At 43.9% G+C, this 14,056-nt stretch overlaps 1 long non-coding RNA gene across 1 annotated transcript; it reads right to left on the bottom strand.

The window, feature by feature from the left end:
* Window positions 1-8,760: 8,760 nt before the first annotated feature.
* On the bottom strand, window positions 8,761-11,116 carry LOC138737503 (uncharacterized). The gene is made up of 2 exons (XR_011340983.1): window positions 11,012-11,116; window positions 8,761-8,956 (listed from the first exon to the last, which is right to left on the bottom strand). It is a non-coding gene; the product is annotated as an uncharacterized lncRNA (long non-coding RNA).
* Window positions 11,117-14,056: the final 2,940 nt, after the last annotated feature.

A 14,056-nucleotide genomic window follows, 5' to 3' on the forward strand; every position in this document is an offset into this window, starting at 1 on the left:
CAGCCCCGTTTACGCACTCTTCATACATTCATGACCATGTGGCCAAACACTACTCTAATTTCACCCACAGGTTTGCGGATGACACCAGTGTTATAGGCTGGATCTAAAAACAACAACAAGATGGAGAGGCTCTCCCTCAGTGTCAACATAATGAAGGAACTGATCGTTGAATCTGTGAAGTGGGATGGAGCACACAACCCTATATGTGTCAATGGCACTGAGTAGAGATGATGGACAGCTTTAAGTTTCTGGGTGTACATATCAGCAATATCTGTCCTAGTCCAACAACTTTCACATGATGAGCAAGAAAATGCACCGACATCTTTAGCTCATTGGAAGTCTGAAGATATTTGACGTGTCTATATTGTCTCTTACCAATATGCACCAGATGCACAATAGGAACTGTCCTGTCCCAGCCTGGAACTGCTCTGCCCGAGTCCGTAAGAAGCTGCAGAGAGTAGTCAGCTCAGGCCGTCACACAAACCAACCTCCCCTCCATCGACTCTGCCTTCACCACCCACTGTCTCGGGAATGAAGCCAACACTTCAAACAAGCTGTCCCCTTCCCCCCCAGTCATGGTTTCTCCCCTCCCCACTCCCGCCAGGAAAGAGATACCAGTTTAAAACCGTACCTCCTGATTGAAGGACAGTTTTCTGTCTGCTTTTAACAGCCAATTAAACAGAACTCCCATGAGTAAAATGTTGTTGTCCTTGCAGTGTCTCTCTGCAACATGATATTCTCCTATTGTTGTTTTGTTTTGTAGTTGATGATAGGGTGACTTGCCTGGATAGCACATAAAACAAAGTTTTTCATGGCACTCCAGTGTACGTTTCAATAAACAACTTTTGGCACGAGCCTATACTATGTGTGCCGTCATCAACACTGACACAGCCATCTGGTACCAAACACCCAAGGGACTAAAAAAGTGGAGACCGTATCAATGATACATCTTCAAGTGACATCTTCAGGAAGGAGCTTTCAGAAGAATCATCTGAACTGAATATCTTTGAAGTGAGTGTCTTTGACTTCAATTCACAGCATTGGATATGTGACAATCAATCTCAGCCTGACCAGATTGTCATGAATTTGCAGTTGAACATTGGTTCTGGGAATGTCCACACATCAACATTAGCACATATAGTCCACCCTTAACTAGCCCTGACCTGTGTAGGCACTTAAGTCATTCAAATTGATGAGTGTGATCTCTCTCTCTCTCTCTCTCTCTCTCTCTCTCTCTCTCTCTCTCTCTCTCTCTCTCTCTCTCTCTCTCTTTCTCTCTCTCTGAACCAGATGGATTTAATGATGAACAAGTAGTTCAATGACTGTTGTAAAAAACACTCTGCTGGAGAAATCCAACAGGTCGAGCAGGATCTGCGGGAGAAAAAGAATGGTCGATGTTTCAGGTCAGAGGCCTTCATCAAGACTTCTGACCCAAAGCGTTGACCATTCTTTCTCATGCACCGATGCTGCTGAACCTACTTCAAGTGTCCACAGCCTGCTTTGCTTTTATTCACCAGTCCTCGAGTGAGACTGTCACATCAGGACTCTAATGTTCCAATGTGTCCAAAGGACCACAAAACCCAGAAGCAATAGATAGTCACCAAGACAAGTGGTTACTTAAACATAAGTTGCTTTTAATATGAAAATAGAATCAAACTTCAACTTAACTAACTTAATTTAATCCCCCTTCTAATTCTAAGAGCACTTGTATGTAATATGTGTAAGTTCAGAAAGGTTCTTTGGTTCACACTCCAATCTCACTTCTCATTCCTCCAAGTTCACTGGTTGCAAGCAATTCTTATACTGTGTACAGAATTTAACATTTATAAAGTTCATCAGGCTTTGGTGCTCAAAAGGTAAATGGTTACCACTCAGGAAGGTTCTTGTCAGTTTTCAGAGAGAGATTTGTTGTTCCAGGGCATCCACAACTGATTCCTTTTTAATCAGCCACTTCAGTGTCTTGCTGAAGAAACTTGCCCTTTCAGGGTTCTCCAGATGATAACCTCTTTCTTTCAGGTCACCACAGAGTTCCTATTTGTTTCACTTATTCTAAGTGAAACATTAGACAACCAGTCCTCTCCTCTTGCATGAACCACAAGGGCTTTGACCAGGCTGTCTTCCAAAAATGGGGCTTTCCACAAGCTTGCCAGCTTGTCCTGTTTCAGTCCTAGCTACTGTTACTGGGTGTAACACTGTAGAAGTGATCTCTCTCTTGCTCTCTCTCTCTCTCTCTCTCACAGAGATAAAAGCCTGTTTGACTCTCTCTGCTTGCAAAACCACATGATCCTCTTAGAACAGCATGTTCTCTTCCAGACAATCTGTGGCTCCAACAAGATATTTCATCTGTTGCCTTTTATAAACTATAATCCATTAGTGAAGTCACTTGAGCACTCTTCAAAACTCTTGCAAAGGCTGTGGAGCCGATATGTCTATCATGGGGCAGAGCTCCAGTATTTTAAATAAGATCTGTTCTAAAGTGTTTGTATGTGACCTACACTAACATATCTTTCTCAGTTTATCTTCCAAAACCACATCTATATACTCTGTCACAGTCTTAACATGGCTGCCATGACCAATTTAGCTCAACAGTTCCATTCACTCAGGTGATGAGGTAGGGAGGCTGCAGCATCATTTTGTGGAATTTCTCTTCCTCCTTGCTTCCTTCATTCCAACTTTCCCAAATGAGTGAGCCAAACCTTTTATACTGAAAATGACAGACAGAAATGATCTGGCTTTATTCACTGCCTGAGGTGCTTCCTGTTGTAACTGCAGAAAGTACAGATCTTGCCCGTACATCTCCTTCCTTGCCTCCTTCCGGGGCCACAATCAGAACTTCCAGGTAAAGTACCTGGTCCAACCTGATCTACTGCATCTGGTGTACCGAGGCATTTCCTCTATATTGGTGAGGCCAAACACAGAGTGAGAGACAGCTTCCCTGATCACCCATGGTCTGTATGTGCATCAAGACTTAAGCTTCCTGAAGCCACCCTTTCAACTCCCCCATCTATTGCAACAGGGGCTTTCTCAGCCTCATTCACAGTCAGGGTGAGGCCAAAGGTAAACTTGAGGAACAACATATAATATTCCACCTGGACAACTAAAAACAATGGATATCTCTAACCTTTGGGAGCAGGATTGGGGGAATGAGGGTCTGGATCAGGGAGGTGCTGGATCAGACAAAGGGGGCTGGATTGGGGAGAGGGAGGGACTGGATAATTAAAAGCAGTTTTTGTTTAAGTAACCATTTGTCTTGGTGAATATCTTCTGCTGCTGGGATTTAGGGCCCTCTGGGCTGGTAACACTGCTGTAATTGTTCTATGGTTTGAAGCAAAAACAGGCAGGTGTCTGAATAAAGAAGTGGGGAGGGGGGAAAGGGTGAGGAGGAGAGAGGAGAGGAGGGAGGGGCAGGGGGAGGAGCATGGTAAGGGTTGGTGGTTATAGATTGACACCGGTAGGAGGGTAGAAGAGAGGAGGATGAGTAGCTCTTCTGTTAAGAGAAGGAAGGGAAGGGGGTGGGGTGCTGGAGTCTCAAGAGAGGCTAGCCTCTGATCCTTCATGGATGATAGGAAAAGGAAGAAGGCATGGATCCGGCAGAGGATGAAGTGCAAGTCATGGTGAGTGTGTTCCAGATCTGTGGTAATGAGAGAGCGAGGGCCCACTGGTATATGCACATGGAGGTGAGTGTGATCCGTCACATTTGGCAAGAGAAGAAAAGGGAGCAACAGTCATTGCAGCATGGGCAGTGGACATCCTTGTAGAGGCCAAACTGGGAGGCCTGGAAACAGAGCTAGACACCGCATGGTACCAGATGGTGGTGGAGAAAAGTTGCCAGGAAGGACTCGTGGCTGTGGAAATGAGTTTGGGTGAGTACATGCTTGTGGCGCTTCAGAGCAACGCGGAATACAGAGGGGGAGCAGAGAGAGAGGTTCTCACAGAACTCCCTTCGACGAGAGGAGATTTTCTTCAGGGTAGGCATCCTTCAAAGAGACTTTACAGTGGAGAAGCTATTTGGCCAAGAAAGTCTGCAGATATTGGGATCAGTCTCTAGGGATGCCAGCCTCGAATCCATGATGGATCCCAGACCCACCCTACCTCTCTGTTTCCCTATCTCACTTTAATTCATCAAAGCAAACCCTGTCATTAGCTCCATAGGGTCTTCAGAAACTGCACGGTAACTTTGAAATACCGGGCTCTTTTGATATTCTGTCATCAGATGTGCTACTAACATACCCTCCCCATTCAACCTGCAGGTTCCTATTTAATGCAGCTGGTTCGAGGTTTTCTTCTGATTTGATTGCTTTAGCTTTAATTCTTCTGCTGGTGTGTTGGGACTTGATGTGTGCTTTGGGACGTGTGATCCACAGCCTGTTTACTGATCCAGTAACTTAACCACAGTCCTACCATTTAACCATATTGTAACAATCACACTAACAGCTGCCATTGTCATTGTCCTACTAAACATTCATCTGATGGAAATCTGTCCTCGGAGAGCTGTTCTAAATATATGATCATGTCGGTTCAGATTTCTGGCATAGCCATCTGCTACTGAGCAGGCATGAAGTTCTCTGCAAATATTTCCTGATTTCCAGTGACAAATAAACCCACTAACATTGCGAAACACTTGTTGCAATAACACCCACTTTTAGAAAACTTTGAAGCAATGTCCAAGGTTGTGGATATATTGGTAGTCCCACCACTAAATTTTGATAGGCACTTGGTTGGGAGCGAGTGAAGGACTATGGTTCGGGTACAGGTCAAAAGGACGAGGCAGAATAACAGTTTGGCACAGACTAGATGGGCTGAGGGACTGATTCATGTGCTATAGTGTTCTATGTTCTGTGGATCTATCCTGTCACCCACCACTGTCAGTGAAAAAGCTTGCACCATACATCTCATTTAAACTGTTCCCTCTCACACCCCAATTTCTTCCTCTTGTATTTCGCATTTTTTTTTGTGGGAAAAGGATTCTGACTGATGACCCTGTTCAAATTTGACTTGGATTTATATCACAGAATACCACAATGAGAAAGTTTGAAAACCACTGTTTTAATCGTCCTTCATTGACTCGTTATGTGCACAGTTTCAGAACTCCAAAGGAAATGGGCCAATGACAATTTTTCTCAGGCAAAATATTTCAGTAACAATTGGGTCTGGAGCAGTGATTCTCAACCTTCCCTTCCCACTCACACCCCACCTTAAGCAACCCCTTACTAATCACGAAGTTCTATGTTTCGCAGCAGCATATCAAAGTGTAAACATTCATATAAACCAGCTGACAACAATAAATAAAAAGTGTGTACAAAAAGTTAAAGAATGGTTCATTGATCATTCAGGAATCTGACGGCAGTGGGGAAGAAGCTGCCGTTGTGCTGCTGAGTCCTCGTCTTCAGTTTCCTGTACCTTTTTCCCAAAGGTAGCAGAAGAAAGAGGTGTTGGGGGCTCTTGAGCATAGAATGTAGGAGCAGGAGTAGGCCATTCAGCCCTTCTACCCTGCTTCACCATCCATGCCTGATCATGAGGCCTCAGTATCCTGTTCCTGCTTTCTCTCCATACCCCTTGATCCCTCCCTTTAGCCACAAGAGCTGCATCCAACTCCCTGTTGAATATATCTAATAAACTGGTCTCAACAATTTTTTGTGGCAAGGGAGTTCCACAAATTCACAACTCTCTGAGTGAAGAGGTTTCTTAGCCTTAATTGGCACCCCTTTCTCTTCTTCTTTGACTGTGACCCCTTCTTCTCAACTTCTCCAACATCATGAACTTTCTTCCTGCATCTAACCTGTTTCTACATCCATGATAGAAGTTTCTACATCTCAATGAAGTCCCTTTAATTCTTCTGAATTCCAATGAGTAAAACCCTGGTCTATCTGGTCTTTCCTCACCCATCAGTTCTGCCATCCCAAGAATCAACCAGGAATCAGTCTAATTTGATTTGTGGTGCTGTGCCTGTAGTGTTTGCATGTTCTGTCTGTGATCCTGTGGGCTTCCTCTCGATCAGTGGTTTTCAAACTTCTTTCTTTCCACTCACATACCACTTAAGTATTCCCTATGCTACTGGTGCTCTGTGATTAGTAAGGGAATGCTTAAGGTGGTATGTGGGTGGAAAGAGAAAGTTTGAAAATCACTGCTTTAATCTGTCCTTAATTGACTCGTCGTGTGCATGGTTTCAGAACTCCAAAGGAAATGGGCCAGTGACAATGTTTCTCAAGCAAAATATTTCACTAACAATTGGGTCTAGAGCAGTGACTCTCAACCTTCCCTTCCCACTCATATCACACCTGAAGTAACCCCTTACATCAGAGCACTGATGGCTTAGGGATTATTTAAGATGGTATGTGAGTGGAAAGAAAAAGTTGGAAAGCCACTGCTCTAGGTGCTCTAATTTACTCCCATTTTCCAAAGTGGTGAGGGTTTTAGGGTTAATTGGCCAATGTAAATTATCCCTAGTGTGTGGATATCAGATGGGGCTGGTGGAATTAAAGTCCTTCTGTGAGAGAATGGGTTTTAGTGAAAGTAATTTTGGGAAGGAATTAGTCTGAGAGACAGCATAGATTTGACGGGCCAACTAGTCTACAAAAGAGTTAAGAGTAATTGAGTTTTACAGCACAGACAAAGAGTCTTTGGCCAACATGTCTATGCTGAGCAAGTTGTCAACCTGAGCTAGTCACATTTACCTGTGTTCAGCCCTCTGAACCTTTCCTATCCACGTACTTTCAAATATTACAATTGTCCCTGCCAGGAACAACGACCCTCCACTATACATCAATAACCCTGTAGCATAGAGAGTGGAGAGCTCCAAGTTACCTGGAGTCCATTTAACTAGTGACCTTTCGTGGACACATAACATATCCTCACTTGTCAGAAAGGTGCAACAGTGACCGAACTTCCTGACAAGAACTGTTGAAATGTATCCATTCTTCGAGGGCTTGGCAGAGCAAATGATTTCAGGTTACTGAGGATATTGCAGGGATATAAAACTGATGAAGAAAGTCAGGTGATCTTTTTTAAAAAGAGGAGCAGGACGCTCCTATTTCTTACGATTTTGCATTATTATGTGAACAGATTATTTTTTTTAAGAAAATGGGAATGAAGGATAATGAGGAAAAGAACTGAGTTCATGGCCAGATCAGCCATGATCTTATTGAATTTCTGATCTAAGTGATTATCAAATAAAATGGAGGAAAGTTTAAGGGAGATGTCAAGGGCAAAATATTTTACAGAGAGAGTGGTAGGTGCCTGGAATGCATTGCTGGGGGTAGTAGTGGAGGTTGGATCAAAAGGGACATTCCAAAGAAAGGCGGAGAGTGAATGTGCCATTGAATGCCTGTGGGTGAGAACTGGGTTTTCTCCTGTTGGATCTCCTCGTTACCGGCACTTGTGGCACTTACTTTACGTCAAGTTGGTGGGGAGGATGAAGTGGAAGGATAAGCAGTGTAATCAATCGAAACCATCGACGTGAGGCACTGGATCAAGAAGGCAGCCAAGATTGTAAAGGACTCCCTAACACCCTGGTCACAACCTCTTTTCATTGCTCCCTTCGGGCAGAAAGGGAATGAAGTCTGGAAGACCAACAACTCTAGATTCAAGAACAGTTTCTATCCAACAGCTATTAGGTTCTTAAACCTCTCCTTTTACACTAATCAGGGACTGACTGCTCCAACTAATGGACTGCCTGCACTATTGCAAAGTTACCATTCTTTCCACCAGGCTGGCCATTCATTATTTATTACTCAAAATTGCTGGAGAAACTTAGCAGGTCACACAGCAATTCAGCCATGTATCTTTATTATGCATCTTTGCTACATAAAGAATGACTTATGATCTGCTACGATTCTCCCGCACTTTTATGTATTAAACTACAACAGCGTCTGGAGGCTTTCTCGTTTAACTCTGTATATTATCTCTCTAATTTTTTCTATTTATTGTCACTTTTGTATTCCATTATGCACATGATTTTTTTCATGAAATATCTGTTCAGCTGCAGCAAGTAAGAATTGTGGTGAACATGTTTGTCTGTAGAATATATATAAAGAAATGGCAGCGCTGCTGGAGCTGGGAGAGCGGGGAGCGGAGACATGGTGCTGCTCTGTAGGGTCCTACCGCCTGCTCTTAAAGCCTACAGCTCTGTACAGGTTTTAAGCAGTCTGTTAAAGGAGCCGATGGTGCTTCATTTTAAAATCATGCAACCGCGGGGTTTGCACCCAAGTTCACAGCATCTGTGCGGCAGTCATCCACACGTGGTTGTAGACCCTAGGGTTGCAGTGGACCCACTGCGCACCAGAAATGGGAGAACACTCCCCATTGAGGAGGAGAAGCATAGGCGACAAGCTTGCAGGATGGTTCCCATGGCAGTGGACTAACGGGAGGCTCAGTGGCTGAAGGACCCACACAGCCTGGAGGCGGTTGATGACTTGCAGCTGAATGACTCACAGACTGCGGGGTGCTGGAGACTGGCTGATGGGAACCAGGTATTGGAATTAGGATTCGAGAGGGTACTGGGGGGGAGGAAGGGCTCCCGAACGTCCTTGAATGCTGAAAGCTTCTTGATTGTATTGGAGATTTGGATCCGGAGTTCAGGTTGCCAGTGATGTGAACAGGAGTCTATGCGGCTGCAGAGGCAGTGGGAGTGCTGGAGGGGAATCCACAGACACTCAATGCCTCTGAATGGATCTCTTTTGTATCTCCTTCTCCGACTGTAAGGGGTGCTGGACAATGCTAATGGCTATTCTTTGCCTTACGGCAGACAAAATTTGAGGTATATCACGTGTATTACATTTTTAATGTAAGGAATCTTTGAACCTTTGCGTATGCCAATAAACTCACTACCATTAGCATGGATCATGAAGGACATAGAAAATGTTAACCACTTAGCTGGCAGTCATTGTAAACCAGTGGTGTTGACTGATGGCCCAGGGTGTATGTAGATTGTCATTGTCATTCTGGGGTGCAAGTCATCCTAGATACAGAAATATAATGAAGCAAAATGTTTGTAAATGACTTAATAGAGGTCTATATTACAGTGGTTCTCGACCATTTTCTTTCCACTCGCATACCACTTTAAGCATCCCCTATGCCATCAGTGCTCTGTGATTAGGAAGGGATTGCTTCAGGTGGTATGTGGGTAGAAAGAAAAAGCTTGAAAACCACTGTTTTAATCATCCCTAATTATGTGTGCACGGTTTCAGAACTCCAAAGGAAATGCGCCAATGACAATTTTTCTCAAGCAAAATATTTCAGTAACAATTGGGTCTAGAGCAGTGATTCTCAACCTTCCCTTCCCACCCACATGCCACCTGAAGCAATCCCTAACTAATCACAGAGCACAGATGGCATAAGGATTACTTAAAGTGGGATGTGGGTGGAAAGAAAAAGGTTGCGAACCACTGCTCTACAAGATTATGAGAGGCATAAATAGGGTGGACAGCCAGTGCCTGTTTCCCAGGTCAGGAATAACAAACACCAGAGGACATGCGTACAAAGTCAAGGGAGGGAAGTTTAGGGGAGACATCGGGGGTAAGTGTTTTAAACAGAGAGTTGTGGGGACCTGGAATGCCTTGCCATGTATCGTGGTGGAAGCTGAAACATTAGGGGAGACTCTTAGGCAGAAAAACAGAGGGTTATGGGGTAAGGAGGATTTAGCACACTTTTTTAAGGAATATATGGGCTGGCACAACATCAAGGGTTGAAAGGCCTGTACTGTGCTGTGATGTTCTTTGATTATTGCCATGTTTCACATTGAAAGGGATCAAGGTAAATGGTTATTCCCATTTCAAGAGATTAAGATTTTCAATTGCATATTGCAAAGAAAAATAATTTCTACAATCATATATTTAGGCAAATATTTTCAAAATGAAATGAATCAGTAGGTGAGCAACAGGATCACATTTTAAATTCTATTTGATATTTTGTCATTAAACAGAATTAGCTCTGCAAAATTCAGCAGTAATTTTAATTAGTGCAAAATTAAATCCTTTTGTGTGTCATGAACAAAATCATCAGTTGTTATGAGGGGACTTTGGTGGGGCTTTATAACACAAAGACTGGCATGGATTCACCGAGGAGCTGGGGTGAAGCTGAGGGCATTGTAAATACTGCTTTAGGCAAAGAGGATCATTGCACAAAACAATGCTGAGGTCATTCAGAAGGTGTAATGGGCAAGTATGAAGGCATTGTGCTTCGATTCACAAAGCATTCACAGTAAAACAATAGCCCCTTTCACACTGTCAACCCGCGAAATAGGTGTGTGAAGGCCCCGAGTCAAAATACCGGGCACAAAGCCAGAGAATCACACAGCATGGAACAGACCCTTCAGCCCAACATATGCCTGTTCCACAGATGTCACCGGATCCTGAATTTTATGGCCAATGGGAATGCCCTTTCTTAAATCAACTTTGAATCTGAGATGTTTCTGTGAGTTCCTCCCTCATTCTTCCAAACTCTTCTTCATTCCAGCCCATCTGATCCAATCTCTGTTAATGAGTCAGACCTGTTAACCCCCCAGGGCTCAGTGGCCAGCCCAACTCTTCCATGCTGACCCATTCTGGGCTAGTCAAAACACAGAAATGCTCGAGCAAATCAGTCAGTCTCGCAGCGTCCATAGGAGATAAAGAAAGAGTATTTTACTGATTTATCAAGCCTGAGACCCATTTGCCTGCATCCTTCTCAACCCTTCCTATCCAAGTTCAAGTTCAAATTTATTGTCATATGAACCAAGATGCAGTGCTAGAAATCTTCTGAATGCTTTCCAAATGGTTCCTGACACAGACCACCTTTTGAGTGAAAAGGTTGGCCCCTCAGATCCCTTTTAAGCCTTGTCATGTTAACCGCATGGTCTAGTTCTACTTGTCTACCCTGAGAAAAAGATTGTGGACGTTCACCTTATGCATGTCTCTCATAGTCCTATAAACCTCTAGTCCCGGTAGCAGCCAGGTTATTCACATCTACACCCTTTCACATTCTTCCGACAGCTGGGCGACCAGAACTGCACACAATACTCCAAGTGTTGTCTCACCAATGCCTTGCACAGCTGTATTATGATTTTGTGGCGGCGCATATCATCATGGCGAACCGGCCCCGCTTGTATCACCACATGGCGGGGCAGCATCCCTTCCAGCGCCCACCCTGGGCAGTGATTATGATGTCACAATTCACCAGGTGACTGAGCTCCTGCTGCCCTTAAAGGGGCTGAATTTGAATAAAAACAGTTGTTAACAACCCCAAGTTCAAGTTCAAGATTATTGTCACATGTCCCAAGATGCAGTGAGAACATCCGTCTTATGAACAACTGACTAGGGAGTTGAATGAATGGTCACTGAGCCCTTGGGTGGGGGGGGGGGGGGGTAACAGGTCTGACTCATTAACAGAGATTGGATCAGATGGGCTGGAATGAAGAAGAGTTTGGAAGAATGAGGGAGGAACTCACAGAAACATCTCAGATTCAAAGTTGATTTAAGAAAGGGCATTCCCATTGGCCATAAAATTCAGGATCCGGTGACATCTGTGGAACAGGCATATGCCATTTAAGACGTAAATGAGAAGAAATTGCTCTACCCACAGAAATTATGGAATTCTCTGCCCAAGAAAGTAGTTGAAGCCTAAGTATTGCCGAGTGCCTGGATAACACACTAAGAATCACAGAACACCACAGCACAGAATTAGGCCCTTCAGCCCATCTAGTCCATGATGAACTATTATTCTATCTAGTTCCATTGACCTGCACCCAGAAGATAGCCCTCCACACCCCTCCCATCCATGTACCTATCCAGATTTTTTAAATATCAAAATCAAGTCTGCATCCACCAGTTCAGTTTACATCTCATTCCACATTCTCACCCTCTCTACGTGAAGAAGTTTCCCCGAATGTTCCTTTTAAATATCTCACCTTTCACCCTCAACCCACATCTTCTAGTTCTTGTCTCACCCAACCTCAGTGGAAAAAGAAGAACTGGGCTTTTCATTATCTCAGAACTCACACCAATAAACCTAAATTGAAACACGGAAGTCTGCAGACGCTGTGATTGCAGTTGACTATTCATAATCAGATCTCTGTTTCCAATCTCTCCCTGTGTATCTTAATCACCCTAGCATGAAGAAATAATGATGAGATAGGCGACACGAAGGAGATTGAGAGTCTCCGGGCCTGGTGCCAACCTCTTGCACAATATCATTTCAAACAAAGGAGAGGACTGAAGAGCCCACTCTCCAGTCCACATCAATGGTGGTGAAGTGGAGGGAGTACTTCATGTTCTCAGGAGTAAATATTTCTATGACCTGACCTATGATGTTTAAGAAAGCATACTGATTTTTCTACTTTCTTGAATGACTAAGGATGTTCATCGTGTTCCCCCTCCCTTGTTCCTCAACAACTTCTACAGTCGCACTATCAAAAGCAGACTTGCTGGATACATCGCCGTGTGGGACAGGAACTGCTCTGCTCAAGATCGGAAAAAGTTACTGAAGGTGGTGAACACAGCTCAGAACCATCACACAAACTTCTCTCTCCTTCATGGACTCCAACTACATCTCCTTCGGTTGGGTGAGACAAGAACTGGAAGATGTGGGTTGAGGGTGAAAGGTGAGATATTTAAAAGGAACATTTGGGGGAACTTCTTCACATAGAGAGGGTGAGAATGTGGATTGAGCTGTAAACTAAACTGGTGGATGCAGACTTGATTTTGATATTAAAAAATTCTGGATAGGTACATGGATGGGAGAGGTGTGGAGGGCTATCTTCTGGGTGCAGGTCAATGGAACTAGATAGAATAATAGTTCATCATGGACTAGATGGGCTGAAGGGCTTGATTCTGTGCTGTGGTGTTCTGCGATTCTTGGTGTGATTCCAGGCACACAGCAAATTGTTGCCTCTCCTTGGTCCCATTTTGGATTACCAAATTCACAAAAACCCGCATGGTCAAGGTAAGGCAACAAGATTCGTCATGGAAACGGTCAAACTAGATTCCAGGCATCTTAACACAACTTGTGAATCCGACTCATTCCCACTGGATTACTGGCATTTCAAGAGCTGCTTTGGTAGGAAACTCTATGCTGTCAGTCATAGGTCCAGTGAGGGCAGTCTCTTTGGCTGCAGTAACCACCCCATTTCTGGCACCCACCCCAGTCACAGTCCTGCTGAGAGCAGTCTCCGTGGCTGCAGTAAATGTTCCAGCTCTGATACCCACCCCAGTCATCACGTCGGTGAGGGCGGTCTCTGTGGTCACAGTAATCATCCTAGCTCAGATACGCACCCAAGTTACTGGCGGTCCCTCCTCGGTCGTACTGATCTCCATCACAATCGCTCCTTTCCTGCAGTTGCCGTAGCCTCAACCTCCCGCTCCTGTCTTCTAGTTTCCTATTTAAATCATTTACTTGCTAGGTAAAAATAAAATAACCTATTCAAGAGATTTGTTGCATTGAATGCTTAATGTCAAATAAGCACGCACAGGTCAGTGCAAGTAACTACAAGTGTTTAAAGCTATTTGGAATAGAGTGAGCAAGATTGAAGATTCATTGTTGTTCTGCAGTAGTGTCAATTGCCTTTAGTGTCTTCTCTGAAATGGCAATGGGAATTGAATTTCAGCTATCAAAGTAGACAGAGTCCATTCTTCAAGTCGAAAGGATGAAAATATAGCGTTGTGCTCAATTTAACGGGCAACCTCGTCAGATAGTGGAATAGATCCTGGTCAAAAGAAAATCTGAAACTGCCGCTGAGGATTGTCAAGGCATTTATATGAGATGAAATGAGCTTGATTCTGCTAAATATATTAAGTGGGACCAAATCGATTGCTGTACCACTGTCCTGAGTTGTAATTTCCTTTCATGAATGTGGAATAAATACCATTTTTTAAAGTTCTGATCTGCTTACAAAATGGCAGAAGTTAGCAGGGAGAATATCATATTGCCCAATCAGGAACTGACTACAGTAATGAGCCGTCAACATATCTTAGGTGGCCAATGATCCACATAATGGAGTAAAAATCTGCATAATCCAGTTTTAGTGAATGTAATAGTCCGCAAGATGATTGAGTGGCAAGTTTGAGAAGCCTGTTTCTCGAAATTC

This window comes from Narcine bancroftii, chromosome 6, assembly GCF_036971445.1.
Source record: "Narcine bancroftii isolate sNarBan1 chromosome 6, sNarBan1.hap1, whole genome shotgun sequence".
NCBI classification, from domain to species: domain Eukaryota; kingdom Metazoa; phylum Chordata; class Chondrichthyes; order Torpediniformes; family Narcinidae; genus Narcine; species Narcine bancroftii.